Source organism: Protopterus annectens, chromosome 1.part2 (assembly GCF_019279795.1).
Source record: "Protopterus annectens isolate FY-2018-M chromosome 1.part2, PAN1.0, whole genome shotgun sequence".
NCBI classification, from domain to species: Eukaryota; Metazoa; Chordata; order Ceratodontiformes; family Protopteridae; genus Protopterus; species Protopterus annectens.
In genome coordinates this window covers 547,869,803-547,884,638 of record NC_056727.1, presented here as the reverse complement: position 1 = coordinate 547,884,638, position 14,836 = coordinate 547,869,803, and the positions used below count along the sequence as shown (strand labels likewise).

Genomic DNA, 14,836 nt, shown 5'->3' with positions numbered 1-14,836 from the left:
CCCAGACACAGTACCTAACTTTTGGTTAAAAGTATTAACATCTTTGCACAAAGATTCAGCCATGAGTAAGAACTATTTATATGAACACCCCAAACAGCCACCAACCTGGCTAACAACAGGCAAAACAATGCTACTACTTAAGAGTGATCCTGCAAGCTACCCTAAAAATTACAGATCAATAACTTGCCTTCCAATGACGTATAAAAGTACAGTTTTGTACCTACCATAAATGTAGATGTTCGAGGATCCACATTGCTGCAGTCCTAACTATTGGGTAGTCCGCTGTCCAGTCGGCCCGAATACCAAAGTATATGGCTGACGTCGGTCAGGGCGCATTAGACTGACGTCAGTACGTCAGGGTACTAATGCGCATGACCGACATCATATCTTCAGTCTTTTCTTGCCCCAGATGTCAGAAGACCCTGAAAAGATAAGGCCAAAACCAAAAAACTCCAAACATACCTGCACCAAAAATATGTACAATATATACAAAAATTTACCAGAATATAACCTCACCTACACAACCACCCCTAAACACAGAGGGGAAGGAGGGAGGGTAAATTGGACTGCAGCAATGTGGATCCTCGAACATCTACATTTATGGTAGGTACAAAACTGTACTATGTTCTTCATTCCACATTGCTGCAGTCCTAACTATTGGGTAGAATCCCAAAGCAGAGGTAAGGGAGGCTGGCAAATCATAAGGAAGCAGGAACTGACAACATGCCTTGCAAAATAGCTGTGGCAAAACCAGCCCTAGACTTAGAGTAGAGAGGAAGGTGATAATGCTTAGAGAAAGTATGCACTGAACTCCAAGTAGCTGCCTCCAAAATATCCTTAGTTGCCACCCCTTAGAAATGCTGTTGAAGTGGCAGTAGCCCTAGTGGAATGAGGCCTAATCCCAGCTGGAATCTCCTTGCCATGATGGGAATAACAAAATGCAATGCAAGACCCAATCCACCTAGAAATAGTTTGTTTTGACACAGGCTTGCCCTGCGAACTCAAAGCAAAAGAAACAAACAACTGCTGAGACTGCCTAAAATCCTTAGTCCTGCTCAAATAATAACGCAATTGCCTGTGTACATCTAAAGTGTGCAAAATCTTTTCCCCTTTATTTTGGGGATCTGCATAAAAAGTAGGCAAATGAATAGTTTGGTTTAAAGCCACACTAGAAACCACCTTAGGCATAAATGAAGGATTAGTACGTAAAGATACCCTATCCTTATGAAAAATCAAAAAGGCTCTACCGCCATAAGGGCCTGCAACTCAGAAACCCTTCTTGCAGAAGTAATGGCCAACAAAAAGCAGTCTTCCATGACAAGTATTTCAATTCAGCAGTAGCCATGAGGCTCAAAAGGTTGTAGAGTAAGTTTCTCCAACACAAAATTGAGATCCCAAGCAGGAGTAGGAGCTCTACGTGGGGTCTTATATTCTTTGCCCCTCTAAGAAATTGCTTGAACAAAGGATGCGAAAACAATGGTGGGTCACAATCATAGTGAGCTGAAATTGCTGCAGCATGAATCTTAATGGAAGAGAAAGACAAACCTTTGTCCAATAACTCAGTAAGATATTGAAGAGCCACACTCAAATTAGGCTCAGAAATCTCCAAATTGTTTGCTGCACTCCAAAATAAAAATCTCTTCCATTTTTCTGCGTACACTTTCCTTGTACTAGGTCTTCTGGCTTCCATAATCACATTTAAAACTTGTTGAGGAAGTTGAGACCTGCTGTCTTTCAAAACAGAATATGCCAGGCTGTTAGATGAAGAGAGTGAAGCTTGACATTGAGCAGGTGACCGTCCCTCTGAGACAACAGGTGTGGAATCAAGGGTAAAGGCCATGGAGGCTTCCTTACCAGACTCCTCAGTAATGGGTACCAGTGCTGCCGAGGCCAATCTGGAGCTATTAAAATCATCCTTGGCTTGTCTTGTCTGACCTTTAGAAGCACCTTTGGGAGAAGAGGCAGAGGTGGAAAAGCATACACATGAAGATTTTTCCAACTGAAAGCAAGAGCATCCACCTTCCAAGCTGTGTGATGAAACCTCTTTGTGCAAAACTTTGGCAGCTGGTGGTTTAGTGGAGAAGCGAACAGATCTATGTCTGGAGTTCCCCATGACACTGTCAATTTTGAAATACATGAAGATCCAGTTTCCACTCGTGGGGATCCATGATTTGTCTGCTTAACACATCTGCTAAGGAGTTCTGTGCTCGGCAGAAACCTTGCCTGAAGAGTTAGTTGCAAGCTGAGCGCAGTCTCCCATAAAATCATTGCTTGCCTGCACAATGGGTAAGAATGTGTTCCCCTTGTTTGTTGATGTACCACATGACAGTTGTGTTGTCTGTTAGAATCAACACCTGCCCTGGAAGAAGTAATTCCTTGAAAGCCATTAATGCAAACTGGACTGCTAACATCTCTTTCATGTTGATATGTAGATGCTGTAGTCTGGCAGGCCACTTGTCTTGTATCCACTTTCCATTTAGATGAGCTCCCAAGCAATGTCTGAGGCATCTGTCGTTAGAATCTGACTCGCCTCTGGCCGGGTCACAGAGAGTCCCTTGTTTAGGTGACATTCCTGAGCCCACCACAAAAATTCCTTTTGAATGCAAGGTATTATTTGAATGACAGTGTCCAAATCCTGGCAGTGCTGTGTCCATACATTTCTGAGATACCACTGCAGCTTCCTCATATGCAGTTTGGCATTGGGAAGCACCAGAATACAAGATGCCATGAACCCTAAGGCTTGAAGGACTGTCCTTGCAGTCAGCCCGGACTGAAGAGATAGTTGATGGAAGTAACTGGAAAGATTCTTTTGTTTGTCCGGGGTTAAAAAGGCCATCTGGGCTGCTGTATTCAGTCTCACACCCAGAAAGCACATGTCTTGAGAGGGTACTAGACTGGACTTTATTTCGTTCACAGAATACCCTAGGCATCTTAGCACTGCTATGACATATTCCAAATGCTGTAGAAGGTCTTCCTTTTCTTGAGCCAGAATCAGGCAGTCGTCCAAGTAAGGATAGGTTTGAATTTCTCTTAGCCTGAAGTAAGCTATCACTGGAGCCAGAACCTTTGTGAATACTCTGGGCGCAGTAGATAAGCCAAAGGGCAATGCAGAGAACTGATAATGAGAATTTCCAGCTCGAAAACGCAGATACTTCCTGCAACTTAGTCTTATAGGCACATGAAGGTAAGCTTCCTTGAGATCTAAAGTTACCATCCAGTGATCTTTGCCCAGCAGAGGTAAAAGCTGTTGTAACGTCAACATTTTGAACTTGGGAATGTCCAGATAAGTGTTGAGGATAGATAAATCCAAAATTGGTCTCCACGTGTTCCCCTTCTTGGTACTAGGAACAGGCGAGAATAAAATCCTAGGCCCCTTTCTGGCACAGGAACTGGCTGAATGGCCCCTATTTGGAGCAACAGAGAAATTTGCTTGTGAGCCTCTGTTCTTTGTAGAGGAGGAATGTCTGGCATGCCTTTGAAAGGAGGCAAGGTATGGAAATAAAACCTGTAACCGTGGTGAATGATATCCAGAACCCATCTGTCTTGGGTAATTAAATCCCAATTTTCTTTGAAAAGAGACAGCCTTCCTCCCAAAGGTGCTGCCAGGCGAGAATGAACTGGCAGCTGAAAAGGCAGGTCATTGGGTCTGCTTACGAAAGGACTGACCCCTGCCCTCACCAGAAGTCTGAGCAGGGGAACTCCCTGTCCTGGGCCTAAAAGAACCTTGAGCTCTGCCCCTACCACGTCTAGACCTACCCCTAGACTGGGAATCATAAGCAGGATAAGTCCATCCCTTAGTAGGCCAATTTCTACTAAACTTCGGAGGCTGCACCTGCAAAAATCCTTAACAGTTTGCATAGACTTAGCCTTGTCCTCCATTTTCTTTAAAACTGCTTCCACAGGCGAACCAAACAACACATCAGACTGTAAAGGAGCATCCAAAATCCTTGTTTTAACATGCTCAGCTAAATTCTGATCTCTCAACCAGGCGTGCCTACGAAGAACAGAACCAGTGGCAGCCACCCTCGAGGAGGCCTGCACAGCATCAAAACCACACTGCAAGGAATGTTTACCCACCTGTTCAGACACATGAACTAAATCCTGCAACTCTTTACACTCAATACCTTCCGCCAGAGCATCCACCTTAGATTTCAATTGTGAAAGGAGATAATTCTGATATTTTAACATGTGAAACTGACAATTCAACGCCTCGTGGCTAAAGTGGAAGAAGTATACACTTTCTTTCCCCATCTATCCAAAGCCCTTGCCTCTTTATCAGGAGGGACAGGATTTTTAACAACAGAGGCCTTCACACCTTTAGGCCCCTGAGAGACAGTTTCGGGTCTGCCCTAGGACTCTTAAAAGATACTTATGAGCTTCAGGCACCCTATAGTACCTATCCGGTTTAACTGGGGCAGGAGGTAAAGAATCAGGATTCAGGGAAGCCTCTGCAAAACATCTTCCACCACATTCAGAACAGGAGGTATAGCTAAAGGCCTATGCTGGGGTAAAACAAGAATTCCCTAAGCCTCTTCCTGGAATCAGAGAAATCTTGACCTTCCCATTTAAAATGCTCCCTCATGGAATGCAGAGTCTCTGAAAATGAAAAATCCTCAGGAGGAGAAGCTGAAGGAGTAGAATCATCCACATCAGAATCAGAATAAGGAGGATACTCCTGCAAGTCTTCAGTCAAGACTCAGAAGCCTCGAACAGTGCTCAAAACTCTCAAACTCAGGTTCCACCCTAGGCCTCTTATCAGGAGGGGGCATAGAACCTCTAATCATAGTAATCAAATCCTCTGCCATTTTAAGCATATGTTTCTTAGGCAAAGACCCTGAAGCACTAGGAGAAACCCCCACTGAAGCTAAACTTGGCCTGCCTCTCAAAGAAGCCTTGGAAACAGAAGGGGAGGCTCTAACCACCTTAGGAAGAGAGGGAAGAACAGCCACCTGAGAAGCCCCCTCAGCCTGGCCTACTTCCTGAGAGGATACATCCTGTAACAGTAAAGTCTCTCCCTGAGACTCCAAAGAAACTCCTGGCAGAACCTCCAGCTCCACTGAGCCTTCTAAAGAACCGACGTCTGGGACTGTCGGTTCTTCCACTCTAGGCTTTGCTGCTTTGTCCTTGCGCTTTTTGGCCGAAGCGGGCGTCGGAGCATCCGACGGCATTTTATAATTACAACGCTTCCCAAAAACTAACCTGGCACAGTCTAACCTTCTCTTAATAGTGCGTTTGTTAAATCTAGCACAAGAGCGGCATCCAACAACGTCGTGCTCAGGCCCTAAACAAGGTATACACAAAGTATGGTAATCCCTATGAGGTATCTGTTTCCCACAAGAAATACAGTTATTCACTTTTTCTGACATCCGGTTAAATACTGAGGCAAGAAAAAACCAAAATATTCCCCAACGGGGTACTTAGCCAACTTTGATTCGGTCTGAAACTCTGACTTCAGAAACTTTCAGAACGCCAACCTGCACTCGCAAAATTGCTTCTGCATCGGACCATGCGGCAAAAAAGACTGAAGATATGACGTCGGTCATGCGCATCAGTACCCTGACGTACTGACGTCAGTCTAATGCGCCCTGACCGACGTCAGCCATATACTTTGGTATTCGGGCCGACTGGACAGCGGACTACCCAATAGTTAGGACTGCAGCAATGTGGAATGAAGAACATCTACACTAGAACTGACGCTGACACGGTTTATAGTAATTTAGAAGAAAACTCAATTATGGCAGTAGAACAAAAGGGCAATAAAAGAAAGTCATATGGAACAAAGGATCATTTGTTGTTAAATAAAATCATACTGGAAAAATGTAAAAAGGGGAAGAACTGGCCCATATACCGGCATACAGGCCAATCATAAATGGCAAAGCGGAGCCACTTCTGATCAATGTGGAACAGTGAGCTGTTCCGTATTGAACAGAATACCCTCCACTTTGTGATTTATGATTGGCCTGTATGCCAGTATATGGGCCAATCAAAAATCGCAAAGCTGAGCCTGTTTTGCAGGGATTTTCGAAAGGCAGTCTGCGACTCGGGATTGGGCTGCTGATCTTCGGATGGTCCCGCTCAAACAGGGACATCTGGCAACCCTGGATACACCCTACTCTGACTGACTATGTTACAGTGACATGAAACAGTGGCAGACAACTTTGCAGTTAAGCCATGACAAAGGACAGATTACTACCCCAGGGATTTAAATTCAAAGGGGGATATTCCAGGGTGAGTGTCACCATTGATATTCTGCCTTGCCATTAACCCATTAAGCTGTTTACTTAACAGCTTAGGCCATGGCTACAATTTGGCTCCTAGAAAACAAAGTGCAAAGACTTCTCATTTTCTCTTTATCGACAATTTAAAACTGTACAGCTCATCAAATGAGGAACTGAAAGCACAGCTGCTGGTTGTCAACACTTTATCAGATGATATAAGAATGTCATTTGGTCTTGATAAGCGTGCAAAAGCAACCCTTAAAGCAGGAAAATTGCAGCACCAGGAAAACATCAGTTTGGGACAAGTATGTGATATAAAAGAACTTGAGCAAGGGGAAGTGTATTAGTATTTTGGAACTGATGAAGGATCAAAAATAAAACATGAATAAATGCAAACAAAACTTAGTAAACAATAATTTAGAAGACTTTAAATTAATTCTGAAAACAGGGTTGACACATACGAACCAATTTGCTCTTTCTGTCCCAACTTACAGTTTTGGAGGGAATGACTGGCCCCAAAACGTGTTGGATAGATTAGACAGGAAAACAAGAAGGATGCTTCATGCTCACCAAAGGATAAATAAAAATCAGTGTATACCCAAGATTATATATTCCCCATTCTGAAGGAGAGATGGGCCTCCTTGAAACTGATTAGATGTATAGATCTGCAATTGTGAGACTCCACACATATCTGCTGACCTCTCTAGACCCAAATGTAGTGAAAGTTTCGAAACACGAGGAGAATAAATCTAACATGACTTCTCTGCTTAACTTAGCAGAAGCATATTGGCGTCAAGCAGGAATGAAAATCAAACCAGAAATAGATAAAAATCAGGCAGCAACTGAATGTGCCAAAAAAACAAAAGAATATAAGGTGAAGGACTAGATGAGAAGGCAAGAAATGTGGAAAAAGCATAAATATAGTTGCAAGTATAGAAAACTTCTGGAAAAACACTCATGTTGATCAGGTATGAACGAAGGAATGGTTAAGGAGAAAAGAATTCAAACCAAGCGATCCATCCATCCTCAACCAGTTTTCCCTTTTTGCACATGGGGTTGGGGTGTCACTTCAGCAGTGACAATCATCTCGAGCCAAGGTTTTACACCACCAGGTGGTAAACCAAGAGATGAAAGGTTAATATTGGCAGCCCAAGACAGTGGGCTACGTACATGCTGCTTTACAAAGTCCATTGAACATGTGGGAGAAACAGACAAATGTAGGTTTTGTAAAACCGAATTGGAAACAGTCGCAGACCTTGTTGCTGGTTGTGACATACTAATGGCAGAAAGACTGTATACTGAAAGGCATAATAATGTGGCAAGACTGTTGCACTGGGGATTGTGCAAACATTATGGTAATGAAGTGGCTGAAAAACACTGGAAACATGAGCCACAAAGCATCACAGAAAATGGAAGTTTATATCACACGGGATCGCCCACTACCAAGAGTTCAAAAGACAGATGCTAGAAAACTGGATATAGTGGTCCAAGAAAAGAAGACAAAAGTAGCACTGACTATTGAAATTGCCACACCTAGTGACTACACTGTCTTATGTACAGAGAGAGACAAAGTCATAAAATATCAGGATCTTCAGGCAGAAACGAGAGCAATGTCGAAGAAAGATACCCAGACCGTTCCAATAGTAGTAGGAGCAACGGGTCATACAAAAAAGAATCTACAATTGTATTTAGATATGTTACCAATCCATGTAATCCTGTACGAACTGCAGAAGGAGTTATTACTGGGCACAGTACGGGTGCTGCGAAGAGCACTTTTGGCTGACATCAAAGACTGAAACAATACTAATTTCATGAACTTTGAATCATACTTTGACTTAGGAAAGGGGTCCATTCCTGTCATAGCATTAGAAACCCAAAAGATTTGGAGAAATAAAAAAGCAATTATTTTCTTTATTTGACTTACAGTGTCACCAATACATATTTATATCCTCCTCCCAGCAGTCTGGAAATATTTGTACTACATAACTCTGACTTGCTTTTCTCCAGCCTTTCTTGCCTCATTATAAAGTGAAGCTTGAGCACAAGAAAATGTACTTGCTTGCTTTTGTATCTCTAACATATATTAAGACTTTTCCACATCCCATCTAAAATACCCCGACTGCAACCTATAGAAATCATTTTCCAATTTAACATGTAATTTATATAACTAAATTTGTATGCAATTATTAATAAAAATAAAAGTTTTATTTACAAACAGTTACGTCTTCAGTCACCTCAGTGCTTGCTATATATTAAGGGCACAAAAGTGGTGTGCATGCTTTCCATTACCTCGTCACTTCTCAGAGATAGTAAGACTTCAGTTATTCTCCTCTACGTCTTGTAAAGCTACATTTCACATACTGAATCTTACATCTAATGGAATTGATGCTTTACTGTCGCCCATTTATTCATTAATTTTACAATGTTGCTACTGTCTTCTTTATCATCTCCATCCCACATCAGTCTCTTGTCCAAGTACAAGGTACTCCTGGATTCTTTTTCTTGTTGCTCACGCAATTTCCTTTGGAACAATGGAAAAAGTCTCAATAACAAGGATCTCTGTTTTGTTATTTAAGTAGAATGAGCACAAGTCTTGTTTTATTTGCAGGCTAAAGATTTTTTTTTTAATTCCTCTTTAGCTTGTTCTGTGTCCAAAATGCACTGGATCCTCCAGGAAACAATATACTGAAGATGGATTCAGCACCTTGAATCTCATACCTACCCCATGAAAATGACTGCTGGAATACACTTGCTTCGTTTCTGCCTGGTGCACAGTAAATAACACTTTCCACAAACACCCTGCTATCGCCTTTTTTAAATACTTTCCCCTTGCATCCCAATATCGTCAGCAATATAGCTCCTGGCTGGTTTCTCACGGCTAGAATCTGAACACATACAAGATGTGCTAGCTCAATTAATGCATCATACTGTGAAACATCAGTCCTGAGGTTTATTTGTGCTTTCATAAAATTAATGTAGCCTACCATCTGTTTTCTCTGGCACAGCACAAAGTTTTCTCTGTGTGCTCTGTCTTCTAATTCTAGTATTTTTTTTGAAACAACTCTTCCTGAGAAGTCTCATGCTTGGCCACCATTTTCTTCATCTCAACCTCTAATTTTTGTGGTTTTATCAGTTCATCTGAATAGCTAGTTAAAGCATCTTATATTTTTCCACCCTTTTAACTGACTTTATATTTTTCTTCAGTGGTGCACTTAAAAACCTCTGAGAGCATTTGCTTTATTTTTCCTCTACATTTATTATAAGCCGTCTCCTGCATCAAATCTGATACTTTAACTGCTTTTTGCTGAACAGCAAGATCCTTTCCAGAGTTTTTTTTCCCTTCTCCTTTTTTATTTGACTTCCTCTTGCTTCATCCAAATTTCTTCTTTCCTGTCATCCAGTCAGTTTAATTACTAGCCAACTGAAGTTTTCCCAATTTTTAAGTTTTCACACTGGGAGAGCTCTAATCAACATGTTGACCTGTTGATCAGTGTGCAGCCGTCTTCCTAAAGATTTTCCTTGAGCACAGATTCAAGGAGGCCACTAACTTACCTAGCATCTTTTTTTTTTTTTTAGAGACAGACTTCTAACTGGGACAGATGAGCCTAACAGTTGAGGACCCCAAGTCCTATCATGGCAAAGAAGTACCCTGTCTTGCCATAACTGTCCAAAAATCTGGGCTACTCATCTTGCGGGAAAATGTTGTGGTTTCCAAGAGCAGTGATGGATTGAAGAGATATTAAAGGAGGAGTCAGGATTAGAACGCTTAGGGCATTGCTCTACTCAACCTGGCAGTGTCTTGAAAACAACATTAGCTTTTTCTGGGGATAAAAGGTCAAGGGCAGGGTGTCTTCTGCATTCTCTGATGATATCCCTAATGAAAGGCTCCAAGTGTGTGGGATAATCTGATCCTGTCTAGAAGCTCATCCAAGTACTTCTACAAGAAAGTGTCCAAGCCTAGTCCAAGCTGCTCTTCATATTTCTAAGAGCATCCCCAAAGCAGAGGGAGTGATACAGAATAAACAAAGATGGAAGGTAAATTCTTATCTCTGACCATCTCTCAGAGAGGCAGAGAGACCTCAAGTTCCTCACAAGAACTACCTTAACCATGTGAAGCAATGTGGTAAAGCCATGACTGCATCAATGGATGATAGGAAAACATGGTCACTCTCATCCTGGGGCTGGGGAGGCAGCCTGGCTCAATGCATCAGCAACATCTGCAGGAATTCAGGGTTTCATGAGTAGCAAGCACAGCATGGGTTGCTTGTGTTACAAGTGGTGTGCTTCTTAGCTGAGAGACTGCGCATATGTAGAAGTGCACATAAACCTCCAAATGGCAACAATCTCAGAGTTTACAAGCTAACACAGGGGTGGGGCGAGAATAGCCTGCAGGATCTGAAAGCTAACCCACTCTCTAACACCTCACTCTCAGCTTCATGATGAATGAAGGGACCACAGGGTTCTCACCCTGGTGGAGGTGCAAATGGGAGCCACTGGGCTGATCTTGTGGACATGTAAAACCAGATGGTAAAGAAGGACCCAAAACCTTGCTACCCAGAGATATAAACAAGCCCACCGTGTAAACAAGAGAATGACAGACTACAATCAGGTATCAGGAGATCAGGATCCAGCACTGAGTCACATGGTTCATGCTAATCAAAGGCAATACATGGTGCAACAGGTGGAAAATGGACAATTAGGTTTTCACTCAGAACTCTTAATGGTGCACTCCTGCATCCATGACTAAAGCTCACACCAGGACTTAAACAATTACTTTACATACACACCGAGAGACCTAAGTGCTTGTACATTAGGACACCCTTAACATGGGTTTGCTGGGCCACAGGAGCCCAGGAGGCAGTCCCAGGAAATGAGCCACTAGGTCAGAGTACTACCATTCCATAAGTGGATTACTCTAGGGAATGACTTTTGGGACCAGGCTGATCATCCAGGGGTTCAAGAAAATCAAATGAAGATAGGACAGAGCAAGAGCCCCAGGATCAACCTACCCCCCGTGGGAGCAGACGTGTGCCTCTCCTGAGCCCAAAACCCTTGACCTGAACACTGGTTAATTCTTAAGCCACTGCCAGCTGAAACTGAGCTCACAACTGGCAAGGACAAGTGGGAGGGGTGCTAGTTGTACAACAGACTTGCTTGCAAAATGTACTGAGTACTTGTCATTATGACAAAGCTCTGACTTCTATTTCTAGCTGCAGTGAGGATGTTCTTCTCATACTCTACAAGAAAGGCTGCCAGATTCTGCCAGCTTCCTGAAGTGAGTCGATAACTTTTTACTCCTCAGGCTACAAAGTAAGACTGAACATCTGGTGTATGAGGGAGATATCATAGGTTGCTACATCCCTCCAGGAAATAATGTCTCCATTACAGAAAACCTACAAGATGGATATCTAACTCCCTCCCCCAAGAAAGCATAGTATTAGGGGACCTTAATATCGACTGGCAAAACTGCTCCAGTCAAAACCCACTCTCCCATCTTAACCTACATGGCCTAACCCAACTAATCACATCCCCCACAAGAACAGACAAGAGAACCAAACATCAATCCATACTAGACTGGATACTTGTATTCCACCCCTCACTAATATCCCTAGCAGGGTGTCTACCAAACACTCGACCACCAAACCACATTTCTACTCGGATTGAAAATACCACAACTGACCCAAATATCTATGCGCCTAATTAGAAACAAAAAACATTTAAACCGCTCCAACTTTATGAATGACCTAAACAGGTGGAACTGGACCCCCATGAAAAACCTACCTCTTGATGAAGCTGTTTTATATTTTAACACAACCTTCTTAAACACCCTTAACCATCATGTCCCCCCAGAAAAGCAAGAATTAAAACTAAAAATGCCCCCTGGCTATCCCCAGATACAAAAACCTTCCTGAAAAAAAAAACAAAAAAAACAAAGCCTGGACTAACTACTGCAGCAGTAAATCCCAATCCGACAAACAAATACACCTTGAACTACGAAACAAAGCCAAACAACTTACCAAAACAGACAAAACATCCTACTACCAAAAATTACAAAATAAACACAGCAACAACCCACAAAAATTCTGAGTACCAATTAACTCTATTCTACAACCAGGAGAAACTACAAATCCCACCCCAAAAACTGAAAATAAACAGGACAATATCCCCACACAATTTAATAAATTATTTACAGAAACTATCCAAGCTCTTGCAAACAACCAACCCTATAGCAACATCCCCACCCCTGCAAATACACTCCCCCACTCACAACAAATAACTGCCCCAACTTTAGTTTCCACCCGGAACCAACCAAATCCACTGAAAAACTACTCCGCAAGCTCAAACCAACTTCTCTAGCTGCTGATAAATTACCCGCTGAATACCTCCAACTAGCCACAGAAGCCATAGCATATCCTGTCTCCATCCTAATAAACAGATCCATCTCCGATTGTACAGTACCCCAGCTATGGAAAATATCACATATCATCCCACTACATAAAGGAGGTACCCCCCTTGAACTCGACAACAACCGCCTTAAAGCCATACTACCCCCACTATCTAAGATTTTAGAGAGGGTAATACACAAGCAACTAATGAAATACCTGCTAAAAAATAAACTACTAGCAACACAACAACATGGCTTTAGATCCTTTCACAGCACCACCACCGCGCTCACAGCATTCACCAACATCATCAATAACCACAGAAACAATGGACTCCTTTGTATCTGCCACATTCCTAGACTTATCCAAAGCATTCGATATGGTTAACCATACAAAACTCCTTCACTCACTATCCACTCTAAACCTTACCACCCCTGCCATATCCTGGTTTAAAAACTACCTAAAGGGAAGGCAACAAGCTGTAATGTGGCAAAACCAACTCTCTCCCTCCCTACCAGTCTCCCTAGGGGTACCCCAAGGCTCCATCCTTGGATCACCGCTTTTTACCCTTTTCACCAATCAGCTCCCATCTAATATTCCCAAAGCCTCAATAGTGCAATATGCAGATGACACGACCATAATATGCGCAGCCAAAACAACTGACCTCCTCCACTCCCTAACACAAGAATGCTTTTCCCTAGCTGAAACTTGGATCACCAAACAAAGCCTCATTTTGAACCCGGGTAAAACAAAACTATTACTCTTTAGCTCCCACAGATCCACACCTCCCTCCGATAGTTTCATCATATCCTCTAATAACAATGCCACAATCACCCCCACAAGTCATACCAAGCTTCTAGGGGTTGAAATAGATAATCACCTTAAATTTGACACACATATTTCCATAACCATTAAAAAAAGTACATAAAAAAACTTGGTTTACTCTACCGCAATAAAAAATTTCTCGCCGACCACTCCAAAATTACAATAGCCAGGACTCACCTACTATCCACCTTACTGTATGCCTCCGCTTACAAATCTCTGCAAATCTGACCTAAACAAACTTGACAAGTTGCTATAACCTCAGCCATCAGAACACACCTACAAAAACACAATTGGCTAGAACTACCACTACTACTTCAACTCAACCAACTATCATTAGCCCAAAACATAATACATAACTCTGATAACACCCCAGCCCTACAAAATCTTCTTTAACCCTATAAAACTATCAGGTCCTTAAGCTCTAGCACACAACACCTCCTCAAAGTAACCAAATATAACAACAAGGCTGGTATGTCTGTCTACAGACATTATATATCAAAGACCTGGAATTCCCTTCCTGCCCATATAACTGACTGCAAATCCCCCACCTAGTTCAAGAAACTAGTCAAAACTCACTTCATGAATAACTGACTATGCTCCTGAATCCCCCCTGGCTAATATCCCATGTTTGAAAGTTCACATAACTTAACTATGACTGTCAAACTAACCATTTTAAAACAGTGTACTCACTTAAGACTGTTAAATAATTGCACATCCTGACTCTCTAGGGGTTATTGTAAACTATCCCTGGAATGGTGTGCTTTTCACTATCTTCTAACGTTATTACCATATAGCACCAGGAATAGGTATACTAACTTTTAAGACATATTGTATACAAATTTGCTGTCCTTCAAATCTATACCCAAATTCAATTGCTCTCAAGGAGCCTTTCTTCTTCTCTCTTTCTTTCCTTTGAAAATAAACTATTCCAGGAATGTCATGCTTTGTAATAGCTTCTAAAGTTAATACTGTAGAGTAGAAAATGAATGTATCCTATCTTCTAAGTAAAACTGTATGTCAAAGTCTTGTCCTTACCTTTTTGTCTGTAATAAATTGTTGTCTTGGAGCTTTTCTCCCGGGCCTCCACTGAAAATGGACTTGTATCCAGTTGGACTCTCCCGGTCAACAAATGTAAAATAAAATAAAATAAATAAATATCAACAATGCTTTCTTCTCCAATAGAGTACAGGTAATCGGACAACCAAACAAAATTCACTTAGGCATGCAAATGCCTTTCTTTACCAATGACAACAAAGAGGGTGATCTAGACTAGATGAGTGGCATAAAAGAACTGGGCACAGAGAATAAACTTGCTTGTGCAGTTAGAGCACTGCATTACAACATTCACTGGTCAGGCAAGTGTACACACCCAAACACAAAATTTTGTTGAAAACATTTTGAATTCAAATT

General features: G+C 42.0%; 1 protein-coding gene across 5 annotated transcripts in view; it reads right to left on the bottom strand.

Moving 5' to 3' along the window:
* MAP4K3 (mitogen-activated protein kinase kinase kinase kinase 3) overlaps positions 1–14,836 on the bottom strand; it is a 2,472,041-nt gene that overhangs the window by 1,179,414 nt on the left and 1,277,791 nt on the right. The gene's annotated exons all lie outside the window — the stretch shown is intronic.